The sequence below is a fragment of the Chelonoidis abingdonii genome, chromosome 4, assembly GCF_003597395.2.
Source record: "Chelonoidis abingdonii isolate Lonesome George chromosome 4, CheloAbing_2.0, whole genome shotgun sequence".
In the NCBI taxonomy this organism is placed as follows: domain Eukaryota; kingdom Metazoa; phylum Chordata; order Testudines; family Testudinidae; genus Chelonoidis; species Chelonoidis abingdonii.
Genome location: NC_133772.1, coordinates 20,064,750 through 20,074,081, shown reverse-complemented (window position 1 = coordinate 20,074,081; position 9,332 = coordinate 20,064,750). Strand labels below are relative to the sequence as shown.

At 42.1% G+C, this 9,332-nt stretch overlaps 1 long non-coding RNA gene across 1 annotated transcript; it reads right to left on the bottom strand.

Moving 5' to 3' along the window:
- Nucleotides 1–5,966: 5,966 nt before the first annotated feature.
- LOC116829942 (uncharacterized) lies at nucleotides 5,967–8,759 on the bottom strand. The gene is made up of 2 exons (XR_004374842.2): nucleotides 7,965–8,759; nucleotides 5,967–6,156 (listed from the first exon to the last, which is right to left on the bottom strand). It is a non-coding gene; the product is annotated as an uncharacterized LOC116829942 (long non-coding RNA).
- Nucleotides 8,760–9,332: the final 573 nt, after the last annotated feature.

Sequence of the window (9,332 nt, the reverse complement as noted above, 5' to 3'; positions counted from 1 at the left end):
TAATGGAGCTAAAACCTTTAACCCTTTGGTGCGAAGACAGGATCACCAGCCACAGTGACACAGCTGTAGTCCTATATCCTTTTTCTAGGCTAGAACTAAAAGCCCTACAGGAACAATAGGCAGTGGCACACTACATTAACTGTGTCAAGGTGATGCCAGCCTTTTACCTTGCCTAAGGATAATCCCAAATCACCATGGGAGACAGCTCACCGTGGCTATCGCCATGTTTTCTTTGAGCATGAAAAGCTCATAGGATATTAGTGGCTCAGTTCAGGCCACTAGCTGCCCCACTGAAGCCACTAAAGGATTTCTGAAGCTATCACATAGCTCTTATTAGAAGGCATATTGTTTTGGTTCCAGGAGATTGGAGTAAATATTACTAAGCAGGATCTGATGTCTGTCCTTTTAAAATAAAGGAATTACCTGTCTATCAGCAATAGAGAGCTGCAGAGCGGGTACCTCCTCCCTCTGTCAGCATGGTGCTGTACATCCTGCTCACTAACTCTTGTAAAGTTAGAGAGACACTCCTGAGAATGTTACCATACCACCTGGAAAGCTCAATCTCTCTTTTCTGCATGTTTGGCAAACAGTGATTCTCCCCCTGAAACCCAAACAGTGAATAAGGCATTTTGTTCCCTTGATGGTGACTCGGTACATTCTGGAAACGAAGGTGAAGATTTATTACTGACCTGCTGAACAGAGAAAGCAGAGTACAGATCCCAGGAAAGGGGATTGCTCAGGGACATGGTAATAGAACATGAAGACTTCACCTGTGGGTTTCTACTCACGTTTTTCCAAAGTACAGGTTGGTAAGTGTCAAGGTTCCTTCCCCATTCTGAACTTTAGGGTACAGATGTGGGGACCTGCATGGACACTTCTAAGCTTAATTACCAGCTTAGATCTGGTATTGCTGCCACCACCCCCAAGCACTACTTTTCTTCCCTGGGTAGTCTTGAGAGACTTCACCAAATTTTTTCCTGGTGAATACAGATCCAAAACCCCTTGGATCTTAAACAAGAAAGTTAAACCACTCCCGCTCCTTTCTCCCACCAACTCCTGGTGGATCCAGACCACCCCCCTTGGATCTAAAAACAAGGAAAAAATCAATCAGGTATAAGAAAAGGCTTTAATGAAAGAACAGAAAGTAAAGAAAACCCTCTGGGAGATTGGCATACCAGCTACTCTCACGACAACAGATTCAAAACACAGAGGATGTCCCCTGGGCAAAAATCTTAATACACACAAGAATACCCAATCGATATATCCCCTTAATTGGTACCCAGACAAGTTACAAAGAAAATAAACATAAACCTTTTATCCTTTCTAAAAACTATTACTCTGATAAGAGGCTGATTCCTTGATCTTTTTCACTCTGGCTGAAACTGAAAACTCTAAACAAAGAAACTTCCCTCCTTCCTTTTGAACACTCTTGTTCCCCATTGGTCCTCTGGTCAGGTGTCAGCTAGGCTAGATAAGGTTAACATAACCTTTACAGGTAAAAGAGGTATTAACCCTTAACTATCTATTATGACACGCTCCCCAAATCTCAAACAGTGTTGAACCACACTGGCGTGATTTTTCTTCTAGAACTTTAAAATAAACAGATTAATAAAATGCATGCACCTTTACATTACTACTTTATGTAAACTACAAGATTTTTCACATTTTAAGGACATTTTAACCCAGTTAACTCTGGAAACTTCACGGTAGAGTGCATCAGCCACTTTGTTAGAAGCTCCTGAAATGTGTGAACTTCAAAGTCAAAATTTTGGAGAGCTAACACTCCATCAAAGAAGTTTTTTGTTGTTTCCCTGCAGTATGAAGCCACTTTAAGCGCAGCATGGTCGGTTTGTAGCTGGAACGCCACCCCCAAACGTGTGGGCGTAGCTTTTCCAGGGCATACACAATGGCGTAGCATTCTTTTTCACTGATTGACCAGTGCTTTCCTCCCAGACAGTTTCTGCTGAAAACACGAAAGATGGAATTCTTGATCCAGTCCTTCCTGCATTAAACTGCTCTTACACCATGCTCAGATGCACTGTGGTACTAGGAATGGTTGTCAAAAGTCTGGGGCCCTTAAGCACAGGGTCAGACATGAGTGTCGCCTTAAGCTGGTTAAAGGCCTTCTGCCACTCATCAGTCCATCTAACTGCATTTGGCATGTCTTTCTGGTCAGGTCTGTCAGTGGGGCAGCGATTTGGCTGTAGTGTGTACAAATCACCCGTATATCCGGCCAAGCCTAAGAAGGATGGTGACCTGTTTTTGACTTGGGACAGGTCACTTTTGGATAGCATCCACCTTGGCCTGTAGGGGATTTATTGTTCCTTGACCCACCTGGTGCCAGGTAATCACTCTGTTTTGGCTATTTGAACACTTTTTAGCCTTAACAGTTAGCTTGTCTGCCTGATGCGCTCAAAAGACTTTTCCAGGTGCTCCAGATGTTCTGCCCATGAATCGGAAAAAATGGCCCAATCATCAAGGTAGCCAACTGCAGATCTCCAATCCTTGCTAGGAGACCATCTACAAGTCTTTGGAAGTGGCGGGTGCATTTTGCAGCCCGAAAGGAAGCACATTAAATAATACACCCTGGCATGGTGATGAGGCTGACCTTTCCTTGACGGGTTCATCTAGCGTACTTGCCAGTACCCTTGGTTAAGTCTAATGTAGAGATGAACTGGCACATCACAATTTTTCCAAATAACATGGTGCGGGCATTGGATAGTTTTGGACAAGTTACAGCATTTAGCTTACGGTAGTCCATGCAAAAGTGTATTCCCCCTCTGGTTTAGGAACTAGAACCACTGGAGATGCCATGCACTGTTAGAGGGGCAGATTATACCCATCTGTAGCATGCTTTGGATCTCCCGTTTTTAGCTTGGGCAGCTTGGGCATGAGGAGACACCCAGGAGGGTGGTTTCTAATTGGTGAGCATTACCTGTGCAATGGAGTGGTATGCCCGTTCAGTCCATCCTGGGTGGCTGAGAACATTGGCGCAAAGCTAGTGCACAGCTCCTTGATCTGCTGTCACTGCAGACATCCAAGGGTCCGGAGAGGTCACCTCTTCCACCACATGTCACTTTTTCCTTCAAGTAGACACCTTCAGGCCACTCAGCGTCATCTCCTCCCTGGGCTGTAAACTGACATACCTTTAATTCTCTGGAATAAGACTTTAGAGAATTAACATGGTACACGTTAGGCTTTAGGGTTGAAGTGGGAATGCTATGAGATAGTTGACAGCTCCCAGGCGCTCTTGGACGTGAATGGCCTTCCCATGATGCTTCCTCTTATGGGTCTGTAGCGCCTTTAAGACCATAACCTGGTCCCCTACTTTGAAGAACGCTCTCTGGTATGTGTATCAGATCCAAACCCCTTGGATCTTAAAACCAGGAGAAATTAACCATACCCCCTCCTTTCCCCCCACCAATCCCTGGTAAGTCCAGACCCAATCCCTTTAGATCAAAAAAAAACCAAGGAAAAAATCAATCAGGTATTAAGAAAAAAAGGCTTTTAATTAAAGAAAAGAAAGGTAAAAGAAAACCCTCTGGGAGAGATTGGCATACCAGCTACTCTCACAGACAACAGATTCAAAACACAGAGGATGTTTCCCTGGGCAAAAATCTTAATACACACAAGAATACCCAAATTTGATAATTCCCTTAATGGTACCAAGATAAGTTACAAAGAAAATAAACAAATCTATTTATCCCTTTCTAAAACTTACTACTCTGATAAGAGGCTGGTTTCTTGACCTTTTTCACTCTGGCTGAAACAAACTCTAAACAAAGGAAAACTTCCCTCCTTCCTTTTGAAACATCTTGTTCCCCTATTGGTTCCTCTGGTCAAGTATCAGCTAGGCTAGGTGAACTGATTAACCCTTTACAGGTAAAAGAGGCATTAACTCTTAACTATCTGTTTATGACAGTAGGGATCAGGTTCTCAAAAACTAACTGTTGCTCAGTCGCCTGCAGAATTGTGCTAAGTCAAGTTTTAAGTAAACAGGTACCATTATAAAAGCCAATGAAAGTCTTGAGTAATTAACCCCATTGTTAGCAGTCTCAGCCAAGGTGAAAGAGAGTCCAACTGACTTTTACCATCTGTACATGAGGTCTCCTCCAAAGTTCAAACAAACTGGCAGAGCCAGCTAAGGGGAATCTTCTTTGACTAGCCCTTCTGGTCCTGTTCTCTGTGGATATACAGTGTAGGGCTAGCTGCCATCTCTCTCTGGTACTGAGCTCATTAGAAAGGTAACGTTGTTTCAAATCATCCTCAGACAGGGATTTTCTGCACTGCTTTTTCCTTGGAACAAAGCAGGTGACAGGCCAGTGAAATTGGAGGTGCAGTTTTGAATTCAAATATATCCAGTGATCCCTAGTAACCCAGAAACCTGCTAAAAAGCATTTAAAGAGCAATGACACCCTTGGAGGATTTCAATGAAGCAGAAAATGTCTGCCAAGACTAGTCAGTGTGGTTTGAAACTCCACTAACAGCAAGCATTGATGTTACTGTATTTAAACCTTATTTCTTTATCCTTTTAGAAGTACAGTAAAACAGCTTTCCAAGCATTTTTCTTTCTTCTGTAACAATGAGATACCTCTCCATTTCACATAGGCACACTAACAAGTTTGCCACTCCCACTGAGTTTTCACTGGGAAGGGAATATAACCTGCTATGTATATTTCCATTAGAGGGACAGTCAAATGCACGTCTTTTCCAAGATGTTAGTTAGAAGTAGTTTCAGACCCTTTACAAATTTGAGATTTTTACAATTACACTCTTTTCGGAAGTTTCTGTCAATCTTACTGTGACTTAGACCCACAAGAGGAAACTGACTATACACATTGTCAAATATACGAAGTAAACCAACTGAAAGAAATATTTTCCCTTCTAATATCTTAAGAGTTTTGTCCTAAATGTTATCAGAAGACAACAAAATTCAGGCAGATTTAATATTTCTCTTCATGGTGTCTCTGTGAACCATACCATTAATTCAAACACGTGCCTACTTCTCAGTACTCAAGATAAAGGCCAGTTATGGGTCTATCCATGCTAAGGCTTTGCTGAGCTATAAAATACTCCTCCTCTTTGGAGTTTTGTTTTTTAAAAAAGCATACTCTCCTGGTTGGATTTTAAAACTGACTGGGTGGCGGGGGGGTGCAGGGTTTATAAAATTCCGTGAAGACATCATATTCTAAGAAGGGCTTAAAAAGGTTTCATCAAAGAAATCTTTCCATGTTGAAGGCTCCTGACTAGCTGGTGAGAGCCTTCAGGGTGGGAATCTGCTCAACTTATCTGGCTTTGCAGCCCATCTTTGAGAAGCCTCCCTGCTGATCCCTGTCATTTAACTGTGGCTGCTCCTCATTTAACTTTAGATACTCTCTCAGTGGCAAAAGGGCTGCTCTAACACAGTGGCTCTCAACCTTTTCAGACTACTGTACCCCTTTCAGGAGGCTGATTTGTCTTGTGTACCCCCAAGTTTCACCTCACTTAAAAACTACTTGCTTACAAAGTCAGACAAAAATAGAAAAGTGTCACAGCCACTAGTACAGAAAAATTGCTTACTCTGATTTTTATCATATAATTATAAAATAAATCGATTGGAATATAAATATTGCACTACACTGAAATGTAAGTACATAGAGCAATATAAACAAGTCATTGTCTGTATGAAAGTTTAGTTTGTATTGACTTGGCTAGTGCATTTCATGTAACCTGTGGTAACACTAAGCAAATAGCTAGAGGGGGTATGTGCATCCCTGGGGTGAGAATCACTGCTCTAAAATGCTGAATCACAAGCAGCTCCAATATAGGTTAAGTTACAAGTACGCAGGAGATGACTGACAATGGCAAGGTACAGCAGAGGTCTCAGTCTGACAGAATGAGACAGCTACTCAAAATGATTGGGAGCAAGAGTCCTAACACGACTGAAAACTCTGTGGATGAGGAGAGACAGACGCAGCGTGACTGGGTGCTCTGAAACATTTATTACTGCCAGTTTAGTAGAGGTGCTGTGGTTTCCCCATGGTGCTCTTGATGTACAACATGCACATTCTGACAGTTCAGCAAGAACACCAGGAAGTCGATGGCCAGGTGAAAGTTGTAGACTAGCTCATCTTCAGTCATTTTTACATGGCCAACGGCCACCGCCAGACAAAGCACCTGGGGCAGGGAGAAGGACAATGTCATCATTCAGCTCCAGTGATACAGACTTTATAGTACAGTCAGTTCAAAGACAACCATACAATAGCTTAAGTAGATTCAGTTATCAAAATATGTACATAATTAGATTAAGGGGCTGATTTAAATCTTTGGAATCCATGTGTAGGCTGCAATTGAGTCTTCCCATAAATCTTTTTTTAAAAGATAAAATGTTATACTACAGGGTTTACAATTCCCCAATTACAACAATTCCTCCACAGCCTGGAAATGCTTTATTGAATTCCAAAGTTTCCAGAGATTGATATTTGAAGACTCCATTAAATGCACTATTTGTGAAATTCAGCTCTGAACAGCTTTACATTCGACCAAGCTCAACCTAATTTTTTCAGTTCCTTTATCAAAAAACCAGACATAACTTTGCCACTGGCTTCCACATGCTGTAACTAAACATGTATGCTAAAAAACTGGGTGCAATCTTTGCTGATGATTAAACTAGTCAGCTAATTATACAGTACTTATATTAGAAGATCTCAAAGTGCTTTAAAAAAGGTTGTAAGTATGATTATTCTTGTTTTGTAGATCAGAAACTTGAGGCAGAGGTTAAGTGACTTGCTCTACACCACAAGATCAATGACAGACCAGGGAAGAGAACTGAAATTTATCAATACCCAGTCCAATACACTCTCCCCACCATACTATGCAGTAAAAATTTTAAAGATAAATCCCTCCTCCCCAACCAACAGGTTCCACAAAATCACTAATCCATGCTGCACAGAATATTTGTTTTACAATAATCTGTTTTGTTTATATTTTTCATATTAGAAAAATCATTAGGATCATATTATTTCTGTTTTTTTGCACCTCAGCCACCAAGCTTTGCTTTTCCTTCTGTAAACAACACACCCTGGGTACTAAATTTGCTCAAATCTATGATACATAGCCAGATTACAGACTGAAGAAAAGTTTAAAATGGAAACAATAGATCAATGCTGCAGTGCCAGGAATTCAGTAGCTCAAGTTTAGTGAAAGATTGATATGTTCCAAGACCATCACTTTTGCTCTTGGTTCATTCAAGTTGTTTTTAAATCAAGTGGCCAATTAAGCTTGATGGGGAATATTCAGTCAAGCAATATTTGCTGAGTCAGGTTTCAACCATCATGATGCCAGACATGAAGATTAAGCATTTGAATTAGGACTGTGTTCATTTAAAACTCTGGTTCCATCCTCTATATTAATTTTCTTGAAAGTTAAACTTTTAAAGCAAATACAAGAAAACACTACTCGAAACTCACTGTTTCACCTGTAAGACTGTGAAGTTCATTTACACAGTATTAAGCATAAAGCTTCAGCTACTACATACATCAGTCTATATAATACAAACCTATTATCCTAATTCCTGGCTAACTGAAGCTTGACCACTTGATCCTCCCTAACTGCAGGAGCCAATCATGCCATGTGCTGCGTATGTCCTTAATTCCCACTGACTTCAGTGAGCATCAAGAGCCCTCAGCATTTTCCAAGTTCAGGCCCCTTAACTTGCATCTGTAGTTTAAAACAAATTGTAAATTCCCTCCATCCTCAGGTTAGCATCTGAATGCTTTGTGTTCCCTAAACACACAAACTGAGATTGACAAGATATTTTCCACTAGCAGCTGCCTTAACAACACGGGAGGAAAACTGCAGTCCAGCCCTGACAGTGCAAATCCATGTATAATGGCAGGCAGCCAATAACTTCATTACAGTCCAGACTCCCATCACATGCTGTGTAACTGACTTCTGAGGTCTGGTGTTTTGCATTTATTGTTTACCTTTTTCATTTGAAATTTGATGATAGACTGGATTTAATTGACCTTGGCCACCATGTTTTCATTGTGAGCGAAGAGGGAGGGGAACTTCGCAGCTTTGTTCAGACCCTGACCCAAGGTGAGAGGATCTGATCAGGACTCTGAAGGGAGGGACTCTGAAACCAGAAAGGCACTGTACTTCTTAGCTATGGAAAAAACAAAAGAGATTAATGCATAGAACACTGCAGTTCTGCCCACGCCTATTTTAATACAGGGCTTGATTTACACCTCACTTAAAGAAACTTGCAAACTGTTGCGAGCACTTAATGGGTCTTAGCAACAAAGGCTCTTTGTATATTTACAAGTTTCAATGTAGTAGCCATGTTAGTCTGTATCCGCAAAAAGAACAGGAGTACTTGTGGCACCTTTGAGACTAACAAATTTATTTGAGCATGAGCTTTCGTAGACTACAGCCCACTTCATCGGACGCATAGAATGGAACATATAGTGAGGAGATATATGTACATACAGAGAACATGAAAAGGTGGGAGTTGTCAAACCATCTTAATTAATTAGCCTCTTAGAGTTTTTTTCAATCTTCCCTCCTAGGTCATTTTTTTCTAAACCCTTGATCATTTTTATTGCATTTCTCTGGCCTGTCTCCAATTGGTCCACATCTTTTCTGAACTGTAGCACCCAGAACTGGACACACTATTCCACTTGAGGCCTAATCAGTGCAGAGTAGTTGGAAAGAATTATGTCTTGTGTCTTGCTTGCAACACTCCTGCTAATACATCCCAGAAGGATGTTTGCTTTTCTTGCAACTGTTGACTCATTTAGCTTGTGGTCCACGCTGGCCCCTGGCTCCCTTTCCACAGCACTCCCCCCTAGGTAGTCATTGCCCATTTTGTGTGTGTGCAACGCACTGTTCCTTCCTAAACAGACACCTTTGCATTTGGTCTTACTGAACTTCATCTTATTGACCTCAGCCCATTTCTCCAGTTTATCCAGATTGTTTTGAATTTTAAACCCATCCACCAAGCACTTGCACCCCCTCCCAGCTTGGTATCCTCCAGAAACTTTATACGTGCTGGCTACACCACTGAGGAAGATACAGAAGCGAAGGGACCCCAGAACAGATCCCAGGGGAGGCTCGGCCCTGCTCGTGGCCGGCTCAGCCCCCAGCAGAGCCAATTCCCTGGGAGGGCCGCGCCTAATGCAGGACCCGGACGGCACCGAATCGAGTCTTCAGCCCCCTCCACTCGCACCTCCCTATTGGGCCACTCGCCTGAAATAGCCGGGGGGGGGGGGGCGAGCTTTACCAGTCGCTCCTAATCAATAGAGGACTGCTCTCGCGAGAGTTGGGCGTTGGCGCCAATGAGATGCCATTTT